This window comes from Pinus tabuliformis, chromosome 8 (genome assembly GCF_031772625.1).
Source record: "Pinus tabuliformis cultivar Carrire ecotype Pingquan chromosome 8, CPIR1, whole genome shotgun sequence".
NCBI lineage: Eukaryota > Viridiplantae > Streptophyta > Pinopsida > Pinales > Pinaceae > Pinus > Pinus tabuliformis.
The window spans coordinates 1,508,357,361-1,508,383,397 of record NC_142294.1 but is presented as its reverse complement, the minus strand read 5'-3'; positions in this window follow the sequence as shown (position 1 = coordinate 1,508,383,397).

The window sequence follows — 26,037 nt, the reverse complement described above, 5'->3', positions numbered from 1 at the left end:
GCCTCCACAAACTGTCCATCAATATATATGGGCAGGTGGCGGGTTATGTCACCCGGCCGACCCACGCCCAACGCCCAAAGCCGACTCGTTCAACATGTTGCCTTCGCCCGAGTGGAGGGTTGGCCCGCCCAACTCGTGGGACCACACTCTCAACTCGCCTAACATCGTATAAACTCGCCCTTGGCTCATTCAATTCACATTTCACACAAGTCCTTCGCACGGTGGAGTCGCCCTGCCCGTCGCACAGACCGCAGGTCCATACATAGAGGGTCGAACAAGGCGTGGTGGCGCTGTTGTGGAGTAAAGCGAATTGTTGTTGTGGAGTTAAGAGAATTGTCATTGTTGTGGAGTTATGAGGTGTTGTGCGCATGTGGAGCGGAGGGCCGTTGTGAGAGCTGCTGGAAAGCGCTGAGTAGAGAGCGATGGCGAGGCTTTGTGCTGGTGCAATTGGTGGAGTCCGAGTAGTATAGAGTTGCATGAGGCCACGCTTGATGAACGATCTGTGTGTAACGCTGAGTGGAGAGCCAATCTGTCACCCGGAGGGCCGATGTGTGTGTGAAGAGCCCGATTTGCGTAGTCGCTGAGGAAGATTGCAACGCGTCAATGTGTATTAGGAGGCCGAGCTTCGAGAAGTGTGTGAAGCTCATCTGATGAGTCTTCATGTTTCTGTCATGCTACCAGAGCCATTGTCAAGTCGGCTGGATGGAATGAAGATCTCAGGGCTTGGTGTTCTATTGGAAGATATGAAGTGTTCTCCTTAAGATTCTTGTTGTTGACATAATCATTGTATGCTGGGGTCTAAGTGTGGCTTGAGGAGGTGGCGATGGTGAGGCCCTGTGCCAAGTGCAATTGTGTGTGTTTGCGTGACCTCTAGAGGGTCGAACAAGGCATGGAGGCGTTGTTATGGAGTAAAGCGAATTGATTTTGTGGAGTCCAACGAATTGTTATTGTTGTGGAGTTAAGAGGTGTTGTGGTTGTGTGGAGATGAGGGCCATTGTGACAACTGTTGTAAAGCGCTGGCATCTGTCTGATGGAGTGTTGAGCCGAGGGCATGGTCGTGACTGTCGTAAGTGCTGCAAATGTGCGAAATTGTTGAGTAGTTATTGAATGAGCCACCAAATAAAGCGTTGGAGGAGCCATTGTAAAGATTTTGTATCGCAGAGACTTCAATCTTTCCCGGGTGGTGTCACATGCATTTGCAGGTAAATTAAGGAGAAGTCATGTCGTAATTCACCATTGCTTAATTATTGGTGATATGTTGTTTACCATGTGGAATAGTCCACTCTTAATTACTTTTCAAAGTAATGAAACTTGTGGTTTAATTTTTTTGTGACCAAAAGTTTAATAATAATATTTATGGTAAATGATAAAGGTGTTATAAATATTGTATTTGTGGAAAATAAATGGCATGTGGAGAGATAAGAGGAGAAATAAAGTTTTTTTAATTGGTGAAAGGAGTTTAAAAAATGAAAAGGAACTGTGGTGGTTGAATTTTGGTGTGGTTGTTGGGACCCGAGCTAACTCTTGCCATGAGCGAGTGTTGTCTATTTGTTGTTGCAGGTTTACAATTAATCTAGAAGAGCGTTTACAGACAAGATCATTGGTATTGGTTGTTTGTTGCAGATTTTCCTCTATGGTAGAGTGATCGGTCAACAAAGGCGACTCAAATAGTCTCGAAGATAATTGAAACAGGTGAGGAGAAATAATGAAAGTGAAATTGTTGCAGAAGAGTATGAAATGTTTTATCAAAATGTAGATCTAAATCACCCCGATGAATTTGAAGAAACTGATGCAATACTGAAACATTTAATGCCAGTTTTTCCAATTTTCTCAAGTAAGTTTTAAACTTTGGGCAATAAAAATGGAGGGACTAATTGCTTCAGTAGGTTTACGACAATTTGTTCAAGAAAATTCGATAAATGCCCTTGATAAAAGTGAAGATAATTTGTTCAACAAGGCATGGAGGTGCTGTTGTGGAGTAAAGAGAATTGTTGTTGTGGAGTCAAGCAAATTGTCATTGTTGTGGAGTTATGAGGTGTTGTGTGTGTGTGGAGCGGAGGGCTGTCATGAGAGCTACCGGAAAGCGTTGAGTAGAGAGCGATGGCGAGGCCTTGTGTCGAGTGAAATTGTTGGAGGCCGAGTAGTATAGAGTTGCATGTTGTCACGCTTGATGAAGGATCTGTGTGTAAGGTCGAGTGGAGAGCCAATTTGTCACCCGCAGGGCCGATCTGTGTGTGAAGAGCCTCGTTTGCATAGTCGTTGAGAAATATTGCAGCGCGTCAATGTTTGTTAGGAGGCCAAGCTTCGAGAAGTGTGAGAAGCTCATCTATTGAGTCTTCATTTTTCTATCATGGTATCAGAGCCATAGTCGAGTGGGCTTGAAGGAATGAAGATCTCAAGGCTCAGTGTTCTGTTGGAAGAGCTGAAGTGTTCTCCTTAATATTCTTGTTGTTGACATCTTCGTTGTACGCTTGGTTCTAATTGTGGCTTGAGGAGGTCACGTGAGTGTGGCTTGAGGAGGTGGCCATGGTGAGGCCTTGTGCCAAGTGCAATTGTGTGTGTCTGCGTGACCTCTAAAGGGTCGAACAGGGCGTTGAGGCATTGTTATGGAGTAAAGCGAATTGATTTTGTGGAGTCCAACGAATTATGATTGTTTTGGAGTTAAGAGGTGTTGTGCGTGTGTGGAGCTAAGGGTCGTTGTGACGGTTGTTGGAAAGCGTTGGCATCTATCTGCTTGATCGCTGAGTTGAGGGCATGGTCGTGACTGTTGTAAGAGCTGTGAACGTGCGAAATTGTTGAGAAGTTATTGAGTGATCCACTCAATAAAGCGTTGGAGGAGTTGTTGTAAAGATTTTGTATCGCAGAGCCTTCGATATTTCCTGGGTGGTGTCACATGAATTTGCAGGTAAACTTAGGAGAATTCATGTCATAATTCACCATTGCTTAATTATTGGTGATAGGTTGTTTACCACGTGGAATAGTCCACTCTTAATTACTTTTCAAAATAATGAAACTTGTGGCATAATGTTTTTGTGACTCGAAGTTTAATAAGGTAAATAGTAAAGGTGTTATAAATATTGAATTTGTGGAAAATAAATTGCATGTGGAGAGATAAGAGGAGAAATAAAGTTGTTTTAATTGGTGAAAGGAGTTTAAAAAATCAAAAGGAATTGTGGTGGTTGAATTTTGGTGTGGTTGTTGGGATCCGATCTAATTCTTTCCATCACCCAGTGTTCTCTGTTTGTTGTTGCAGACTTACAATTAATATGGAAGGGCATTCACAGAGAAGATCATTGGTATTGGTTGTTTGTTGCAGATTTGCCTCTATGGTAGAGTGATGGGACAACAAAGGAGATTCAAACAGTCTCGAAGATAATTGAAATAGGTGAGGAGAAAGAATGAAAGGGAAATTGTTGCAGAAGAGTATGAAATGTTTCATCCAAATGTTGATCAAAATCACCCTGATGAATTTGAAGAAATCGATGCAATATTGAAACGATTAATGCCAATTTTCCAATGTTTTCAGGTAAAAGTTTTAAACTTTGGGCAATAAAAAAGGAAGGACTAATTGGTTTAGTAGATTTATGGAAATTTATTCAAGAAAATTTGATAAATTCCCCTGATAAAAGTAGAGTTGCAGTAGCATTCCTTCTCATCATATCAACTCTAGATGAAAACATTTTGTGTAGTATTTTTTATGAATTTGGTGAAATATGTGATGCAAAAATGTTTTGGCATATTCTTGATATTAAGTACAACATTAAATGGAGTGAGAGAGTTGAAGTTGATGAAGGTGTTGATGGTGATTGTGTTGAAAGAATCATAATCAGGATCAACACCGAAAGTATGTCTGTAGTTGACAATAGAGTAGCGTGTGATAGTGAGGAAACTCCTTGTGATGCAGAGACGTATGAAGTCAAATTTGATGAGAATTATGTATCTCATGAAGAGTGGTTCAGTCTGATGCATGAAAATCATCTTATTGATGAGTTGTTGTTTGGTGAGAAGAGATCCCTACGTCCACACACAAATAAAACGTAGGACAACATGTTTGCAGCAACAGAGTTGATTATAGAGGTTGAAGACATGAAACGAACAACTATGACAATAGAGAAAGATGAAGAAAGGAAAGCTCTCTTAAAAGAGAAGGATGAAAATTGTTCTTTTTATGATCTTTTATATAAATCTAACATTGCTTTTAAGTGTGCAGATATTGACATTCAGGAAGAAGAAATACAACTTGAAGAAATTGCAAGCATTAAGGACAACTATAAGTCCCAAGAACTTGCAGCAATGTTGAATACAAAGAATGACACCCTGCAATCAAAATCAAGAAGAAAGGAGAAACTCCACCACTATCTTATGGCAAGAAATATGAAGATGAAACTGCACCAACCAATGAACAAGCATGGACCCTTTAGCAAGAAAGAAAAATTGAAATGTATCATTGTAAGCTTGGTTGAGACTTAGAACAACATGCAAGTTAACATGTAGGTCGTGATTAAAGGGAGGTGTTAGAAAATTAATCACGACAACGCCGACAACTATTCCCTAGTCGGAGGTAGATGATAGCCGACATGAGTCAACAAGGTTTAGGTAAACAATAATGGTGATCAATGAATAGTTTTAGTTTCTATTGTTGTCTACATGTATAAATTGTCATAGGTTGAATGTAATGAACAAGCTCATCTGATGAGTCTTCATATTTATGTCATTAACCATATAGATAGGTCTAATACTTAGTGTAGATGCAAAATTAATAACAATAAATATATGGGAAGGGTGTTTGCGACATCCCTATGGCCCTATGCAATTTTTTAAAATTGATATAAGTTGTCATAGGGTGCATATGAAGTCAAATAATAAGCACTATATAGTTAATTAAACTTCTTTGTTAGTTCCAAGCTATCATTTCAAAATTTTGATTAGTATATAATATATGTTTCAATGAAATTTGATTAGTATACCATATTGTTTTTTACAAAATGATATAACTTCTGAATATGCAAAGGAGTGAGCATTAAAGAAACTCACATCCAAATTTTAATGTTGAAGGTTTAATAGGATGGGATAGAAAATTTGATTAATATAACATATGTGTTTTGATGAAATAGTATAATTTCTAAATATGCAAATTTAATGTTGAAGGTTTAGTAGGATGGGATATAAAATTTGATTAATATATCACATGTGTTTTGATGAAATAATATAACTTCCTAATATACAAATGAGTAAGCATGGAAGAAATGGCATCCAAATTTTAATGTTGAATAATATAACTTCCTAATATACAAATGAGCATGGCAAGAACTTGCATCTAAATTTTAATGTTGAAGGTTTACTATGATGGGATAAAAATATAATCTTTATTCTTTGCAGAATTTGTAATGAATATTGTTTATTTGAAAATTTTCAATAAGGATCAAAATTTGTCACTACAACACAAAGAGGGGTTTTAAGACAATATTTGAGACAAGTTTTGGGTAAATTATCTTAACTTGAGACAACAAAAAATTGTATATTGTCTTGAATATTTTTTTTCACTGAGTCGCTTAAACTATTGTCTTAAAAATTTGTCTCTATAAAGACAATACACAACACAAGATTATTGTGTCTTAAGAGACAATTTCATTTTTGTCTCTCATGACACAATCGTTGGGATTAAATATATATTGTCTTTAATTTAACTATTGTCTCTCTAAAGACAATACAATATCACTTTTGTCTCTTTGGGGACAATATAAAACAAGGAATCTAGAAAAATATTTCACTATTGAAATAAATCAATATAAAAGGTATTTAATTAAAAATAAACTATTGTAACATTGATTGATTCATGTTAGAGCATAGGGAATTGAACCACCAACCTCCTACTCATAAGGAAAGTGCTCTTCCATTGAGCTAACACCCTTTAAAAAATTATGTGAGGAGTTATGGCAGTAATTGAAATTGCATATATAGACAATAATTTAAAAAAAATGTGCGACACATAATGGCATAACCTTTATAAAATCTATAATCATGCAACCCCTATTTTTAATTAAATAAAAAACAACTCACTAGAGTTACGTCAATGTTACACACCTATAAGATGACCTGCACAACAAGCTAACAATGCACAATAATTTACAAACAAATTAATTCTAATCATACAAAGAAAAGTAACTAGAATTAGCACAAACTCTTAATATCTCGTGTGAATTCTGCATGTTCATAGGTTTTGATCAAATGTGTTCACTTTCTCTCCTATGTCAATGGTCATAGTTAGAGATTCCAATCAAATAGTTGGTAAATTTAGTAAAGTTCCAATTTCAATTCAAACTACACTCAGCGAGCATGGTGTTCACTTTCTCTCCTATGTCTGTGGTCACGATTAGAGATTCCAATCAAATAGTTGATACATTTCGTAAAGGTCCAATTTCAATTCAAACTACACTCAGTCATAATGGAGTATGTGATTGAGATTTTGTATACTTCTTCGACAAAGGGAAGCAAAATTGATTCCCTAAGATTCTGTTGTAGTATTCAACAACCCCCCATTTGTTAATAATAGTAGTTAACATTACATTAACTAAATGGGGACCTTTCAAAAAATTTCATTCAAAAAACAAAACTTAGCATTTAGTCATTTCTTCTATTTTTTGAATAAAGCAAAAATAACAATCAAAACCTTTTTGGGAACTATAAAGACTTACCTTTTCATATATAGCATGTCTAAAAAACCACTAAATGACCTTTCTAAAAATCTCCAAAAATCAAGCAAAGCATTTAAAATAAGTGCTCCATGGTCTGAATTATCATAAAATTCGACAAAAACGAAAGTCCTTAAACTTTTTAGGCTTAAGTCTCGCATCGCATAACACGACCCATAAAGATTTCTCTCTTAAATATGATATAGCAAGGTTTGCGAGTTGTGAAATCGCGATGGCGCTTTGGCTTTTATCGCATCACATTTCGGGTATTCAAGCAAACACTTTGCACTTACCATAACCCGATATTGCGATATGCGATTCACGCCCGGACCCACACCGTAGAGTATTAAAAGCAAATATTTCAAGTTCGTCAAGTCTATTGCCTAGGATGAGCCTAGTAATTAACCATACGTGAAACAGCTAATGGACAGCTCGCATATTGCATCTTGCAGACACACAACAAGAGGTAAGAATGCTAAAAGGCACACCTTGCGATATTTCGATCTTTGATGTTGCTTCGCAAATCGCACAATCGCTATTATCGCAATATAATGGCTCACCACCCTAGAAACTTTCATCCCGTTTTTGGACACAAACATTTATGAGCAATAAAGCTAAGGGATAACGAATCATTAGTGGGCATTAGTGGGAAATAACTACATTTATGTGTGAAAATCAATTTAGCTTGATAAAATATCTTGTTAGGTGCATTCAAATAATGCTTCTTTTACCACCTTTACAAGCTATCTGCATTATTTCATTTTTACGTTCATCTTTGAGTGTCCGATAGCTTTTGTTCTTCATTTTAGGAAAAACTTACAGAGCATAGCATTGAGAACAATGGGGAAGAAAGGCAAGGCTATAGCCTCTGAGAAGACAGAGATGACTTCCCTGTTCACAGACACCACATGCAACAGAGAGGGAGGAACATCTACATGGGAGAATATGTACAACATACTGGAGGAGGAACAACCGAGGATTATGGAAACAAATGTTACAGTTGCCAGTCGATATTCCTCAGACGCTTCCATGCTAGAGACGAATTGCTCGTTTTTGCACCGCATAGCTACTCGGTCAAAGATAATCCCTTATACCGATATGGTAAAATGGGTTATCGATGAAGCAGATATTTCAGTCAGACAATTCAGGATGAGAAGCCAAGGGGTCATAAGATCTTTTACCCTAGACAATTTATGGATTATGTATTACCTACCAGAGCCACGGGTCATCTACAACAGGCAATTCATAGAAAAGTTTGTTAAAGAGAACATCGACCCATCGGATTGCACCCATGCCTAGTCGAATAATGAAGAGAAAATCAAGAAATCCAAAAATGGTATGTACACTACTGCATCTTTTTGTCCCCCTTATAATTTTGTTGCGGCTATGCTATGTCGACTGTTTGGTAGACCTGATAGTACCAAGTTCTCCCCGGAGTGGTTGCTGTTAATAGAAGCAGTCATTAACACAACTATCATGAATTGGGCCCAAATCTTGTCAAATAATTTAGCAAAAACAATTATCGAGTATAGAAGGAGAAGAAGCATTGCTTCAAGGGTTTACCCTCCATTTTTTATAAGCGCCTATGTTATGGATGCTATCTATTTTAGTTCAAAGTTCCCCATCATGGGACGGAAATTGACCGTTCAGAATGTAGGTTTTAAACCCGTACAGAAAATTACCTGCATACGAATTCTAAAACACAGAAAATGAATAATGCGAGAGCAGAACACATAAAACACATATACACAGAGATTTTCCTGTGGATCCCAAAACCGGGACTACGAGCTTGATTTTTCATTATGTTCCTTTCAATGTAATAATACATATTTATACATGCCGAAGCATCCAATACCATGGACCAAAAACCATCGCATCCAATACCATGGACCAAAAACCATCGCGTCCAAAAAACATGTGCAAAAATCATGCACAAAACCATAGGTGGGTCCGCCCAACATAACATAGGGTCCAAAACCAAAATTTTCCAGGGCGCTGCCTTGGACCCCATAAAGTGGGGTTACGGGTGCCCCTCAAACCCCCTGTTAACTACATGGAAAGAATATAACACAACCCTACATAGAATTCGTTTCCCATTCACGTGTACCATAAGTTCCTGTGTGAATCCAATTTTCAGCCACATTTTTTCAAGATTTGCCATGGAATTATACTCCCTATTTACAAGCAACTGTATAATCGAGACGCCCCCAAATTTTCCCAAGAAGCTTATGTTGACATCCTCTCAGTGGCGAGATGGTTCGAGGAGGAGACATTTACATACATCAGAGTTTTTTACTGCATCACCTTCCCCCACATCCTCCCATACTATGTTCAAGATAAATTGATGGCTAGGGAGATAGCCTACGAGACAACTAGTGAGGGAGGAATGAGCCATACATTGAAAGAGTCAAAGAAGGCCATTTGGCATGCATTCCCTATATAGTGCGGAGCATTTGCACTACACGACCTGGGACACGCGTTCAAAGAAGCAGAGAACATGCTATCTCTGCAATTACCCAAATTCCCTGGACGACAATATGACCCGTTTGGAATAGTCAAGAATTTCACCACCATGGTGAAAATAAAAGTATTCACCAATGAGGAGGATGCTTTTGATGATATATTTTTGCAGAAAAAACACCTTTTTAGAGGTGAAACATATGGCCCAACTACTTTTTGACCATGAAGATCTAGAAAAGTTTTACAGTTACAGAGAAAGAAGGCTCGCAATGGTCCCATTGGACCAATTGTTAATTGAACCAATAAGGGAGCCTACTCCCAGTGTGACTATAGAAGGTGACTCCAAAGAAAACTCCAAATCCGATTCTGGAGTAGAGTCTCAAGAAAAATCTATCGGGGAATCGTGACATTCATCACAGAACGACAAAAGCAAGAGCATCGAGGATACAACCCAATCTACACAGAAGATAGTTGAACAAGCTTCAGCTAGCAAGCAGGTTGAAATCCCTACTACCTCTGTACAACCAATAAAACCCACAGTAATTGATTTAGAGGAAGAGTGGGATAATTTTAATAAAAGTCTTAATATATAGGAATAGGTGCCAGAGCTACAAACGCTACAACACAAGACAACTTTGGAAATTACAGTGGAAGAAACTGGAAATGAACTAGAAGTAGAGCATATCCCTATTACCCCCACCTCCAAGATAATTCTGAAGATTGAAGAAATAACCCCTCTGGATGTATTATATAGCCCATAGCACAAGGCCGTGGTGAAAAGGCAAAGAAATAAAAGAAAATTGGACTCTATAGCTGTTACTACCCCCGAAAATGAACTAATGGATGTTCTATGGAAGGACTCGCTTATTGATCCATCCGCCAACTTAACTAGACTCTCACAGTTTGCAGGTGCTTATGCTACAATGACCATAGACAAAGCAACAAAAGTCCAAAAGTTTCTTAGAGAAAAGGAAAATAAAATAACATCGCTTGAGCAACAGTTATAGCATGTCAAATCCGACCAGCGGGCAAAGATACAGTTGGCCAAGCTTCAACAGGAATTTGAAAATATGAAAATAGAACATCGAATCAGCTTTACTGAGAAGGAACCACAGGTGCAGGTGATAACTGATCTCCATAAAGACGATCCAAAAATCAATTAGTTTATCACCAAAGCACTCAGACTTAATTCCCAGTTGACACATCTGAAAGAATTACTGTGCAAGAAGATTTCACAATGGAAATCTTATTACAAAGCAAGTGATAAACCGACAAGTCAAGTCGTAGAAATGTGACTTGAATATGATGAGATCTTTAAAAGGGTCTCTGATCACATTTCTTGGCAAAATACAGAGGAGGGGAGAAAAACTGACCTACCCAAGCTAGAAGAATCACATAAGGAAATTCAGTTTGCAAGCTCGGATTCTCGGTTAAAAGAAGCATAAAAGTCAACAACGGACACGGCAACAGCAAAAACATTATCATAGAAAATATAAATGAGAATTTGCATGGTGCCAATCTAGTAGCAGACTCCATTCCATGGTTCCTTCCAGATGCAAAACAACTCAAACAAAAATGGAAACAGACAGCGAAAGACAAAGCAAAAGTGATAATGCAAACGACTAGGCTAGACTAGGAGGCATATTGGCAACATTTGGTCAAGCCTCACAGCCAATGGATGACCCTGCGATTCCTAACCACCTCTGCCAAGAAAATGGCGCCAACACTGACGGATGTTGTGTTCAATGGACAGTTGAAAGCTGAAGTCGGCCGGCCTACATAGTTGAAGCCTATGGTGGATATCTGCGATCCAAAGGATAGAATGTAGCATAGTTAGTCATCCTGTTTACTTTAATTTTGATTTTGTTTTTGCATAAATTTAGGCAGGTCGTTTAAACCTCCTCAGCTATTTTTGTAATAATCTATTTTTAGCTTTATAGTTTTAGTATTTAAACCCCTCTCATGCATTTAGAGAGAGGTCCGAAATTTTATAAGAAACTCTCTTCAAAACATGCACTTCTGTCCCTTTGAGGAAGATCTGGTGAAATATATGGAACAGGATTTATTTTTATCTGACTTAGCTTCTATTGAAATTGCACTTTTGTACTCTTAGATGATGTTGAATGGATTGAAGATAGATCAATATTGCTGAAACACATGAGTAGGAATTATTATAAATGGTACTTTTATCTCGTAATCCTTTTTACTTGTGTATTAAGCAATCTTTTCTTTTCGAATTATTTATGTATGAAAGTTTGAAATTCGATTATCATTATTGCACTTTTGTATGATGATGATCTTTATTTTATGCTGAATATATGAATAACTCTTTATGCGATATATTTCTCACAATCGTTTCGGCTAACTTTTTATACGAAACGATTATTGTTAAAATGGATTCACTTCTAATCATAATTGAATGATCTTTATTACCAATTACTTTTAGAAATTATTGTAGATTGCATACATCAAGTTTATCCCAGGTATATTATGATTAGATAGCTTTTTAGAAATTAGAAGTTAAATGCATTTGTGATAGATTAGTTTAGACTAGATTACCGTTAGCTTAAAGCATTATTCCAAACACATCACACATCACCCCATTTAGCACAAGCATTAAACATATTGGAAAACTGGTCCCATTATCGCTAGTCGGAGTCACTATTCCAAACAGAAAAGGAGTTGCTTTAAGGTCTGGACTAGGTGATTTTCCCCCATGTTGAAGCAACAATTTTCAAAGCTTCAACATTTTGGCGCTAGAAAGAGGGCATGAACTATGAATGGCAAGTAAATCCAAATTAACAAGCCATTCTGAGAGTAAAACTCCCTCACCCTCTCCTCCAACTTCTTGAAAGTCTTCTAAATCCCTTGACCCTAAGCGAGAAGTTGCACAAGACATTATACAACCCGTTGTTGAAAAACCAATCGATCCATAGCTTTCTTCTCTTACCGAGGCCCTTGAAGTTCAATCTTTGATTCAAAAATTATAGGGGATTTCGCTATCACAAGAAGGATCTGAGATATCTTAGGATAGTGTTACTTCTAACATCACTCCATCTCGGTCGTTAACTAGAGCAGAGAGCGAAAAGTTTGGAATACCTTTGTTCGAATTTCCTCTTCCAAGCCGAAAGAAAGCTAAGAAGACACCATCTGAATCTCACAACGAGGTTTTATCATCGCCTTCATCCATCTCATCTATACCTTCACAAGATCAATCATCCATCTCGCCACTCCAGATCATGATTCACATAGGCACAGGAGCTATATCTTCCTCTACCCAATCACCTTCAAACCCTACTGCAACACCTTCCCCTACCCATATACCAGCAATGGAAAAAAATCCTCCAAGGCCATGGACAAACCCAGGGGCTGTTAGGATGGCTACTCCTTTACATCAATTACAAGCGCATCTAGAAAAATGGCTACCCAAATTCAATCTTGATAATGGCCTATTGGCTGAGGAACATATAAATAATTTTATGTTATCCATTAACTTGAATCAAGTGGAGGAAGAAGACACATTTGTAAGACTATTCCCATATACTTTGCAAGGAGCAGCAGGATCATGGTACTTTTCATTACCATCAGGTTCTATTAATAGTTGGGATGATTTTCAAGAGCAATTTTTAACAAAGTTTGGAGATGATAGATCTACAACTACCTTAATTAATGATCTCTCCAATTAAAAGCTGAGCCAAGAGAACTTATCAAAGACTTCAACTCTCATTTCAATAAACTATTGAATAAAATACCAGCAGCATCTAAGCCTAGTGATGAGGTCCAAAATGAATGGTACATCTTTGCTCTACCATCAAAGATAATTATCTTTGTTGATAGAGCTGCCAAACCAACGTTGGCAGAAAATATGAAAGAGGCAATAGCTGTAGAAAAACGCATCCTAGCTGTTGAAAAAAGAAACATATCAGAAGAATGGAAACCTAAGAAAGTAACCTTCAGAAATGACTCTAAGAAGAAACCACCTAAAGATCCTTTTGATCAGGAAGGATTACAGAAAGTCCTCAAAACCATGTCTAATGAAATAGTTGATATTAAGAAACAAGTAGGAGAGACTTCCTCTAAAAAACCTTTCAGACCATTTAAAAGAAATTCTCCTACTGATCCTAAGCCTCTAAATGCCATAACAAATTCCGAGTTAGATGAAGACGAAGTTTCACCCAGCGAAGAACAAACGGATGAGGAGGAAGTAGCAGAGTTACAAGGGATGTGGGATTTTATACTTCCCGATGAAGAAACTCAAGAAGCCTTACCTATCGCTACCTGAAGTAAAAATCCTGTTGAAATGTCACAAACAAATCTGAAACAGAAGGCTTCAATGCCACCCCCTAGGGATAAAGCAATAGGTAAGAAATATGTACCGAAATCCACTCAAACAACACCTACTCAATTGTATCCTTCTCCTTCATCTAAAACTTTGATAGTTTCTGATGAAATGGAATATAACATTATCGATGATATGAAGAAAACTAGGGAAAACATTACATTTCATGAGCTTAGCAAATTGAAACATCAGCAGAAGTTACTTCTGAAAGAACTTAAAGCAGTACCTACTGCACCACTTCCTGCTGCCGTAATCTCTCAAGCTGCCCAAGAAATGGGAAGACCCCCTAGTGCTTCTTTGAATAAAATAGATCCAACTGATATAGCTTTAATTGGAGGAAGATCAAAATCACACACTCCATCCTTTTCTTCTTACTTTCGAAGTCTTTAACAAAAACTTACACAACTATCTAGTTGATTCCATAGCTTCATCTAACATATTGCCTAGAACAGTTTGTGAGAAGTTGAATGTTCAGCCTCAGAAATCTGTTGTACGAATAGTTCAGTTAGATCGCTCTCAAGTCGAAGTCGTCGGGGAACTTAATCAAGTAACCATCAGACTTTCATCAAACCCCAAAGTTTGCCAAGTCATCGACATACTTGTAGCTGACATTCTTGAGTTCTATGGTTTAATCCTTAGTAGAGACTGGTCAGAAAAACTTCATGGTTATTTTGCAATTGACTGGTCTCACCTGTGGCTTCCCTATAACGGTAAACCAAATCAAATAATGGTAAACCAAATCAAATAAGGGTTGATCGCGAGAAACATCAGAAGTTCATAGTGATAGAATTAAAAGGAGAAAATGAACTAATTGCGTATAGCAACAATATCATAAAAAATTATTCTGTAGAATCATTTCTAGGAAATTTCAATGCTCATATTTCACCTTTCTTAGAAAACTCTGTTGTCTCTCAAATTGAAATTTTTTCTCAAACGACACTTCTAAATGTGTAAATTTTGTATATAAACCTGTAGTTAAATATTTATTTTGGAAATTATTTTTTGATGGATCTAAATCCAATGATGGAGCAGGAGCAGGTTGCATCTTAGTTAGCCCAAAGGGGGAGAAAACTATGCTAGCATGAAGACTTGAATTTGATTGCACCAACAACACTACTTCAAGGTCTGTATAAAACAATTGGCCCTAATGTAAAATACCTCCAAGTGTTTGGGGATTCAAAAATTATCATAAAATAGGTAAGAAACACTATACATTGTTTATGAGGACACTTGAAACATTATCAGTCATTAGTTCAAAAACTGACTCTCCACTTTACTGCGTTTAATATTTCCTCTATCTCAAGACTCCAGAATGTTAGTGTTGATCTTCTAGCTAATGTTGCTTCCAAGCTTATCCCTCCAGAAGATTATAGCCCAGATCAATTCTCCATTGAATTAATCTTTAGGCCTTCCATCCCTGATAATATCACCAATTTGAGAGTCTCTAATAACGATCCGGATATCATAAGCTTCCTGACCTCAAAAGGTTCATACGACGACCAGATAGTTGATGAAGACCAACATGATAACCAACTTAAAGAAGAAACGATCATTAATGCATTACCAAAGTCCGTATTTAAGTTGGAAGATTTATATGTTCTCAAAGACATATTTAAACGATCTACTAATTCAAAACTTTAGAGTTCAACTGTGAGATTTGAATTAATCAATCTTGGGACTGATTTAAAACCTCAAAACATCAACTTAGGTTTAGGTCTTACGTCAGACGAAAAAACAACTTTTATAAGTTTGTTGAAAAGATATAAGAGTATGTTTGCATGGAACTATGAAGATCTCAAAACATACGACACCTCTATTATCTAACATACTATTCCTATGATATCTGACGAAAGACCCATTTAGCAGAAATTGAGGAAAATCCATCCCAATTTAGAAAGTCAAATTAAATTTGAGTTGAATAAACTGCTGAAAGCTAAAATTACTTTTCTTGTGAGGCACACCTGATGGGTTTCCAATCTTTTCCCAATGAGGAAGAAGAATGGCGATATTCGAATATGTATATATTTCCGCAACCTCAATAAAGCTTTCCAAAAGGACAATTTCCCATTACCTCCTATGGAGCACATTTTGCAATCAGTAGCAGACTCTGAACTAGTGTCTTTCTTGGATGGATTCTCAGGTTATAACAAAATTTTAGTACATCTAGATGACCAGCTAAAAACTACATTCAAGACGAAATGGGGCACTTATGCTTATCAGAAGATGCCGTTTGGACTAATCAACGCTGGTGCTACTTTCCAGAAAGCCATGGATATAGCCTTCAAAGGTTTGGTAAATAAATCAGTAGTGATATACTTAGATGATATAACAGTATACTCCAAAAAGCGTAGTAATCATCTAAGAGACTTGAAATAAATCTTTGAACGTTGCCAAAGGTATGGAATTTCTTTGAACCCCAAAAAGTCTTTTCTCACATTAAGTGAAGGAAAACTCTTTGGATTCATTGTTTCCAAAGCAAGAATTCATATTGACCATGACAGAATTAGAGAAATTTCTGAAATACCTTTACCACATAACAAGAAATCAATGTAATCTTTCCTAGGTCAAATAAATTTTGTTAAAAGATTTGTCCCCGACTTCTCAAGAATTGTTTTGCCTCTTCAATCCATGATAAAAGAAATTCTTTGTTTAAATGGGGACATTTAGAACATGAAGCTTTTGGCTTGATAAAACAAGCATTATTAACGCCCCATCTCTAGCAGCCTCGAATTTTTCCAATCATTTCATTTTATATACTTTCACTTCCGAGAAATCATATGCGGCCATATTGACACAAGAAAATAAAGATAAGGCTGAAGCTCCAATCTCTTTCTTTAGCTCCAATTTGCAAGGAGCTAAATTAAATTACTCAGATGTTGAAAAACATGCTTTTGCTATTTTCAAATCTATAGAACACTTCAGACCTTTTCTCCTCAAGACGCACACTAAAGTCATAGTACCCTTCTCAACAGTAAGAAATCTTTTAATACAAAGGGACGTAGGAGAGAAAAGAGAAAATTGGATCACTTCCTTGCAAGAATATGACATAGAAATTAAACCAGCTAAAATTGTAAAATGTCAAGGTTTTTGCACGATGGTGACCGGCTCTTCAAATCTATCAGAGTTGCAGCATTCAGGTGACGATGTACAAATCTATGAGGTATGCCTCAATGACACAGAATCAAGGTATGCTGATAGCATATTTTACTTGAAAAATGGATATGTGCCAGCCCAATTGAATTACACAAAGAAAGAGCTCTGAGATTAAAAGCAAGGCAATATCAGATTGTCAATGCTGTGCTTTTTAGAAGAAATTATGATTCTGTTTTACTTAGATGTCTTGAGAAACCTGAGGCAGAGAAGGTGTTGCACAAACTTCATGATGGACCGGCTGGTGGTCACTTTGGCAGTGACACTACAGCACATAAAATCCTGCATGCCGACTATTATTGACCAACTTCGTTCAAAGATGCACACAATTATGTAATAAGATGTAAGGTTTGTCAAACAGCTACTGAAAGATAGAGAAAATCCATGCTACCATTACAACCCGTCAACATCGACCAACCATTTGAACAATGGGGATTGGATGTAATAGGTGAGATCGTTCCTCATTCTTTTAAACATCATAGATACATTCTTACAACCTCTGATTATTTCACTAAATGGGTAGAGGAAATCCCATTGAAGGTAGCCAATTCAGAAAATATTATTGAATTTATAGATCAATTTATCATCACCAGATTTGGCTTACCATCTACTTTAATGTTTGATAATGCATCTTATTTTTTAGGCAATGCTATGATAGAATTTTCTCTTAAAAGAGGTTTTAAGCTTAAATATTCGGCAAATTATTATCCGCAAGGAAATGGACTAGCTGAATCCACAAAAAAAAATCTCATCAGGATCATTAAATGTACTGTTGACCAAGGCCAAAAGAACTGGCATAAGTCTTTAGTGTTTGCTCTATGGGCGGATTGAATAACTTAGAAAACCTCCATCGGCACTTCTCCTTTTAATTTGGTCTATGGGAAAGAAGTAGTCTTACCAACAAATGTAGCCATTCCCTCCCTAGCCTTAGTTCAATTCATTGGAGAAACCCCTTCCTCATCTATGCAGGTTAGACAATTACAAATTCTTAAGCTTGAAGAGGAAAGGGAAAAATCCAGGACCACGCATGCACATCATCAGCAATTAGTCAAAGCCTCCTTTGATTCAAATTTTGTCACATCAAAATCTTTCCAACTCAGAGACCTAGTATTAAAATGGGATAAAGCCCATGAAGAGAAAGGTAAGCATACCAAGTTCGAATAAATGTGGCTCGGCCCATTTCTTATTGTGGAACAGTTAGGCCTATCATCTTTTCTGCTACGGGATTTATCAGGTAAGAGAGAATCTCTACCTATTAATGGACAGGTCCTAAAGAAATACTTTCCATAGAAGATGATCTCTTCTGTTCACTATATATTATTGCCCATAGTTTATTTTTATTTTTTTAGAAATAATAATACCAATTCAAAAGCATTCAATTTTGGTTTTACAAAGGATAATCTCTTTTTAATTTTGAATTTTCGCTTGTATAAGTAAATATTTTTATGAAAGTAATCTTCACATATGAAATGTATAGTTAAGATTGATTGCTTTTAAATTAATTGTCTTCCTCCTTAATTATCTAATTTTGATGAAACTTAACTTTGAAAGAGAAACTACTCCTTTATATCAGTCTATAAAAGTATCTATACAAAGCAAAGTCTCTCTCCAGAAAGGCATCTCTAAAAACTCTACAACTGTCATCCAGAACCTCTTAAGGGGCCAATGATCCTCCCCACTTAGTCAATTTTCATTTTTAGAGTGTAATTCTAAAATATACCTAAACTTAAGGGATAAGAGGTCTCATCAAGAGCCGACTTACCATGATCATAAGATTACAACTAAATTGACATTACTAAAAATGTGTACCAAAACAGGGTAATGGCTTATGATTATAATAATCAAAAGACAAGGGGTCTCATCATGAGCCAACTTGTTCAGTTAAGTTACGAATCAAGTGAATGTCATTGTCAATGTTGGTCACCAAACCAAGACATTGTCCTTTAGGAAATACAAACGAAAAGTTGAAGCAACAAATGAATTACTCTAGAAAATAAAGAAAACAATATGTATACTTACGAGCTTATCTTTAAAATTGCATTCTAATTTAAGTGGAATACTGGGTCATTGTTGGTTAAAAGGTAAACCTGTCAGGCTATGAATGCCTACTGGCAGCAAAGGCTCTACCTACGACAATAGAGTAAATCAAAAACCAATCTTGGGAGAGACTCATGGCTTTATCTTTAAAAAACCAAGTAAAGACTGATGTAGACAATGTTACCTTTTATAAGAAAAGAATAGTCAAAAGAATGGTAGTTATGCAGATGATTGTTTTATTATGAAAGAAATAATTCTTACCTTATATTCCGTATAATCTGTTTTATTTTCAAAATTATCTTTATTTTGGAAGTTTTAGAAATTTGAAAAAGCTCTGAGAGATAACTGGTTCTTCCAAGTGAATCTGTTGACACCTAATCATCAGGATTGGGTGAACATAATGTAAATAAATAAATAAGTAATGTGAACAGTCATTGGGAGATGAAGTGAATAGTCTCTCCCTCATGTATATAATGAAGACCAACCTGAAGGAATAAATATACGAATCATTTTTGCTTTGAGGAGTTACTGCCTGGTCTGACATGGTATCGGAGCCAGCTCCCAAAATAGGTGTAACTCCCTTCTGCCTACTTCTCTCTGTCCACTGCCCCTGTGCACTTTGTCTACCATAATTAACTCTGAATTCTCTGACCTGACAGCCTCAGACCTGAAAATCTTCTGAATCGCTGAGTTGAATGCCCCTGAGGCTGTGCTGCAGCATTGAATGGTTCGTTGGCTGAATGCTACTCATTACAACACTGTCCTGACATGCATTGAAATACCATGATGAACTATCCTGCTCGTTACATTATGAATGCTGCTCGTTACTATGCGCTGATGCTGCTCCATATCTAAAACCTTTTTTGTATTGTCCGGCTCTCCATATCTAAAACCATTATTTACGCTGGTATGGCTATGCGTTGAAGTTTCTTTGGCAATCTATTGAAGTTTTAGGTTATGCATTGAAGTTTATTTGGCCATATGCTGGTATACAAGTGTGGTGTTCACTAGTTTATGAAGGGAAAAGGTTGAAGTTAATGCCATACGTTGAACGCTATTTTACCATTGTATTAACGCTATTTTTAACGCAGTTGTGTTAAGGTTGTTTGGTATTGTATTAACGCAATTGTATTAAGGTTGTTCTTGCCATATAACGTTGGTAACGTTGAATGCTGTTCATGGCATGTTAATATGTTAAATGCCTATGTGAGTTGATGTGCATGTGAGTTGAGCCATGCATTGAATATACATGGCATGCGCTGAACTGTTTTTGGTACGCTGACATTCTTGTTGCATGGTATACGATTGAAGTTTTTTGGCATTATATTGAGCCGTTTTTGTACATTGTTCATGACATTGTATTGAGCCCTTTTTTGGTACGCTGACTACATGGTATTTCATAAGCATTTGAGACATGCGTTGAGATTAGATTGGTGAACACTAAATTCTGATAGCTCTGTTGCCTTTTCCATGTAAAACAATTCAAGAACGTTGCGAAAAAAAAAAAAAAAAATTGATGAGGAAGAGATTTGAAATTTTTTGAGAGTGCATAGCTTATCTGAATATTTCTTTGGAAAATGTTTTATATTTTCATTAAAGACAAATATAGTACAAATCCCTATATGGAGAGAATGCCCTTTTGAATTGTAATTTTTTAAAATTTACCACCAGAAGTATTTTTCTATCAGCAGAAGTATTTTTTTACAGTATGCATTCAATCATATCTATTGTGGGAATAGTTCTCACTGGCAAAGAGAACTATCCGGAGTGGTCCCAGATGATAAAAAACACGCTCATTTTCAATGAGTTGTGGAAAGGAGTGTGTGTTGGAGATGGAGACACAAAGCCAGAACAGACTACATCAGACAAAGAGCTCATCATTTGGGAAAACAAGAACAATAAGGCTTATGCATTAATCGCAGCATCTGTAAATGAAGAGGCGAGTCACCATATTTCACCATTTTCAACTGCATTTGAAGCCTTACAAAAGATGAAAGAACTCTATGACTCACATTCTGCACTTGAAGTTGTTCAACTCATGATTAAACTCTTCACTCTTGAACTGCAAAATAATGATCTTCTTGCTCTTGCATCTGAAGTAAAGTCTATAATGCATGACATCAAATCCACTATGGTTGAATTGGACATTACTCTTATCGCTTTTCTCAAGGCACTTTGTCCTACTTACTCTAATTATCTTGAGTCATTGCAAGCAAATGGTAATCTCGAAGATATCACCTTTGACTCTCTTGTGAAAAAGTTTGCTGAAAGAGAGAAAAATTTTGGAAAGAACACAACCCCTGAATCTTTTGAAGAGGTTGTGTGCCTTGCTCATAAAGAAAAGAATCCTGCTAAATATTCTTCTAGAGGAAGAGGTGGTCGAAGAGGAAGAGGAAGATATTTTGGAGGCAAGGGGGGCAGACACTGTCAAGGAGAAAAACCAAATTTGCACTGCATACGCTGCAAAAGAAATGGATCACATGATGCCTCTACATGCAAGTTACCATGGGACAAAATTGAGCTACAAAGAAACCAACAGAAAGGTAAAACTAATGATACATACAAAGGGAAAGCACCTAAATCCGCTCACTATGTTGTGGCAAAATGTAATATTGGAGTAAATGAAGATTTATTTAATGCTTCACTTGCTTCTTGGAAAAATGATTGGTTGCTTGACTCAGGAGCAACTTGCCACATGACTCATAGAAAAGATTATTTTGAAGAATTTACTGACAATGTTGATGGAGTAGTATACTTTGTAGACCAATAAAAAATCAAGCCATCAGGACTTGGCACAATCAGGCTTAAATTGCCTGGTCTTCTAGACTTTCTTCTGCACCATGTTCTATATCTCCCACAACTGAAGAGAAACTTACTGTCCTTGGTTCACATCCACCAGCAAGGTCACTACATTCACATGTTTGATGGCAAGCTTGAGGTGAGAAAAGCATCTGACCACTCACTTGTCATGAGGGGAATAGAAGAAGAAAGGCTTCTCAAGCTGCAAGGAACCTCTGCTCGTGCACAACATTTCTCATACAATTCTCATCATGAAGAAGGTACTGTTCCATCAAGTTTATTATGGCATGCTAGATTTGGACATTTGAACTATGACAACCTCCGCTTGTTGAAGAAAAATGGTGTTGCTGGTTTGCCTACAATTCCTAGGAAACTTAAGCAATGTGATGCTTGCATTCTAGGAAAGCATAGAAAACAGTGTTTTCATGATTCACATTCAAGAGAACATAGAAAACTTGAACTCATTCATTCAGATTTATGTGGTCCAATGCTTGTTCCTTCTGCAAATGGAAATAAATATATGATGACATTTATTGATGACTACACCAAAATCTGTTGGGTTTATTTATTGAAGAACAAATCTGATGCTTTTCAAACATTCAAGAACTTTCATAGATGGATTGAAAATGATGCACAATCTCATATTGGGTCTATTCACACTGATAATGGAAAAGAATACACATCAAATGAATTTTAAAACTATCTTCGCCAACATGGGATCAAACATCAAACAACTGTACCTTATAATCCCCAACAGAATGGTGTAGCTGAAAGAATGAATAGGACAATCTTAAATATGGTACGATCCATGCTCTTCTTCAAAAATGTAAAGATAATGTTTTGGGTTGATGTTGTTCTATGTGCTGCATATATAAAGAATACATGTCCATCTAATGCTATTAGAAACAAGACTCCATATGAAATGTGGTATGGACATGTTCCTTCGGTAAAGCATCTCAGGGTCTTTGGTTCCACATGTGATGCCTTGATACCAAAGGTACATAGAAACAAACTTGGTGCTAGAAGTCGTAAATGTATCTTCTTGGGGTATTCAAACACCTCCAAAGCATACCGACTCTATGATGAAGAAAATAAAAAGTTTGTTGTATCTAGAGATGTAATTTTTCTTGAATCATCCAAAACTGATAATGTTGTTGAGCGGCAACTTGATCGCTTGGATAGATTCACAAATGCAAAGTCATTTCAAGAATTTGATAATCAGATTCCACATCTTGAAGGGGGGATTCCTATACTAGATCAACATGTGGAATATTCTTCTGAAGAACACTCTCCCCTGCATGAAACTCCAACAACGGATGATGCTTTAAGTGATGTGATTGATAGAATTGGGAGACTCAATCTTGATTCAGTCCCAACTCAATCAACGGAGCAGCCTGGACCATCTGAGAAAGGTCCCCCAAAGTGGCTGACAAAGACACTTGAAAGTGTTCATCTTGATGAAGTTGGAAAGACAGGAACTAGAAATTCAAACCGGCAAAATGGAGAAAATGTAGATGACTCTAATTCACCTGTTGATATGGGTGTTTCTTATGATTGTGAATTGAACTTGTCTACAGATTTTGAACCAACTTCCTTCAAAGAAGTTGCTTCTCATGATGAATGGAAAGAAGTGATGTAAAAGGAGTATGATGCCCTCATAAAGAACGACACTTGGAAGCTGGTTGATCCTCCATTAGGAACCAAACCAATTAGCTGCAAGTGGATCTACCTAGAACAAGTATAAAGCTGATGGCTCACTTGACAAGCACAAAGCTAGGCTTGTGGAAAAATGTTTTTTACAGAAGGAAGGGGTCGATTATGAGGAGACTTTTTCCCCCACAGTAAAATGGGCTACCATTTGGACACTCTTTGCCCTAGCAGCTCAGAACGGTTGGAAAGTCCATAAAATGGATGTAAAAACTGCTTTCTTGAACAGAGATCTAAAAGACAATGTTTTTATGTCCCAGCCTGAAGGATTTGCTGTGAAAGGACATGAACAAAAGTATGCAAACTTGTGAAGTCCTTGTATGGCCTCAAACAAGCACCGCGAGCTTGGTATGAAAAACTAACTAAGCATCTTCTGAAACTCAATTTCAAACATTATGATCTTGATGATGCAACTTTACTTGTCAAGAAAGTTGGAAAAACAGTTGTATATCTTGTGGTATATGTAGATGATCTTTTGATGACAGGGAACAATGAAAGCTACATTGCATCCACAAATAAGGAATTGGGGAAAATTTTTGAAATGACTGATTTGGGCTATGTTCATTACTATCTTGGTATTGAAGTAACCCAACATCCGAAGTCCATATTTCTTTCTCAAAAGAAATACATTGGAGATATGTTGAACAGGTTTGGCATGACAGAATGCAATCCCCTTACCACTCCGATGGAACAAAACTTAAAGCTCACATCTATTGAAGGAAAATAATTTGAGGATGCAACAAACTATAGACAGCTTGTAGGAAGTCTCAACTACCTAACTACTACTAGACCAGACATTTCGTTTGCTGTTGGAATCCTCTCCAAGTTTATGCAAAAGCCTTGTGAGGGACATTGGTCTGTTGCAAAAAGAGTTCTAAGGTACTTGAAGGGAACTCAAGAATTTGGAATCAAGTATACACAGGTGGACGACTTCAGCTTGATTGGATACTCTGATTCAGACTTCGATGGAGACAAAGAAACTGGGGTATCTACTTCAGGATATGCTATGAGTCTTGGATCAGGAGCCATCTCCTGGAGATCACGCAAACAATCAGTTCTAGTAGATTCCACAACAGAAACAGAATACGTGGTAGTAGCTGAAGCAACAAAAGAAATTGTGTGGCTCAGGAAAATTCTTGAATATTTGCAGGTAAAACAAGTAAAATCAACTCCACTCATGATTGACAATACCTCTACAATAAAGTTGGTCAAGAACCCAAAGTTCCATGAATGAACGAAGCACATCAATACTAAATATCATCTGATTTGACATCATGTTGAGGCCAAAACAATCCATCTCTATCATTGTTCCACTAATGAGAAAATTGCAGACATCTTCACCAAAGCGCTTGGAAGAGAAAAACTTGAACGATTCAGAATGATACTTGGACTCACCAACATCCCTTCAAATCAAGGGGGGGAATGTTGACACCTAATCATCAGGATTGGGTGAACATAATGTAAATAAATAAATAAGTAATGTGAACAGTCATCGGGAGATGAAGTGAATAGTCTCTCCCTCATGTATATAATGAAGACCAACCTGAAGGAATAAACATACGAATCATTTTTGCTTTGAGGAGTTACTGCCTGGCCTGACAGAATCACCAATTGTTGTGGTATTCAACAACCCCCCATTTGTTAATAATAGTAGTTAACGTTACATTAACTAAATGGGGACCCTTTAAAAATTTTCATTCAAAAAACAAAACTTAGCATTTAGTCATTTCTTTTATTTTTTGAATAAAGCAAAAATAACAATCAAAACCTTTTTGGGAACTACTAAAGACTTACCTTTTCATATATAGCATGTCTAAAAAACCACTAAAGGACCTTTCTAAAAACCTCCAAAAATCAAGCAAAGCGTTTAAAATAAGGGCTCCATGGTCTAAATTATCATAAAATCCGACGAAAACGAAAGTCCTTAAACTTTTTAGGCTTAAGTCTCGCATCGCATAACATGACCCATAAAGAGTTCTCTCTTAAATACGATATAGAAAGGTTTGCGAGTTGCGAAATCGTGATGGTGCTTTGGCTTTTATCGCATCGCATTTCGGGTATTCAAGCAAACACTTTGCACTTACCATAAGCCGATATTGCGATATGTGATTTGTGCCCGAACCCACACCGTAGAGTATTAAAAGCAAATATTTCGAGTCCGTCAAGTCTATTGCCTAGGATGAGCCTAGTAATTAACCATACATGAAACAGCTAATGGACAACTCGCATATCGCATCTTGCAGACACACAACAGGAGGTAAGAATGCTAAAAGGCATACATTGCGATATTGCTTCGCAAATCACACAGTGGCTATTTTCGCAGTATAATGGCTCACCACCCTAGAAACTTTCATCCCATTTTTTGACACAAACATTTATGAGAAATAAAGCTAAGGGATAACGAATCATTAGTGGGCATTAGTGGGAAATAACTGCATTTATGTGTGAAAAGCCATTTAGCTTGATACGATATCTTGTTATGTGCATTCAAATAATGCTTCTTTTACCACCTTTACAAGCTATCTGCATTATTTCATTTTTACGTTCATCTTTGAGTGTCTGATAGCTTTTGTTCTTCATTTAAGGAAAAACCTGCAGAGCAGAGCATTGAGAACAATGGGGAAGAAAGGCAAGGCTATAGCCTCTGAGAAGACAGAGATGACTCCCCTGTTCATAGACACCACATGCAGCAGAGAGGGAGGAACCTCTACATGGGAGACTATGTACAACATACTGGAGGAGGAACAGCTAAGGATTATGGAAACAAATGTTACATTTGATGGCCAAGATTCCTCAGACACTTCCATGCTAGAGACGGCTTTCTCATTTTTGCACCGCATAGCTGCTTGGCCG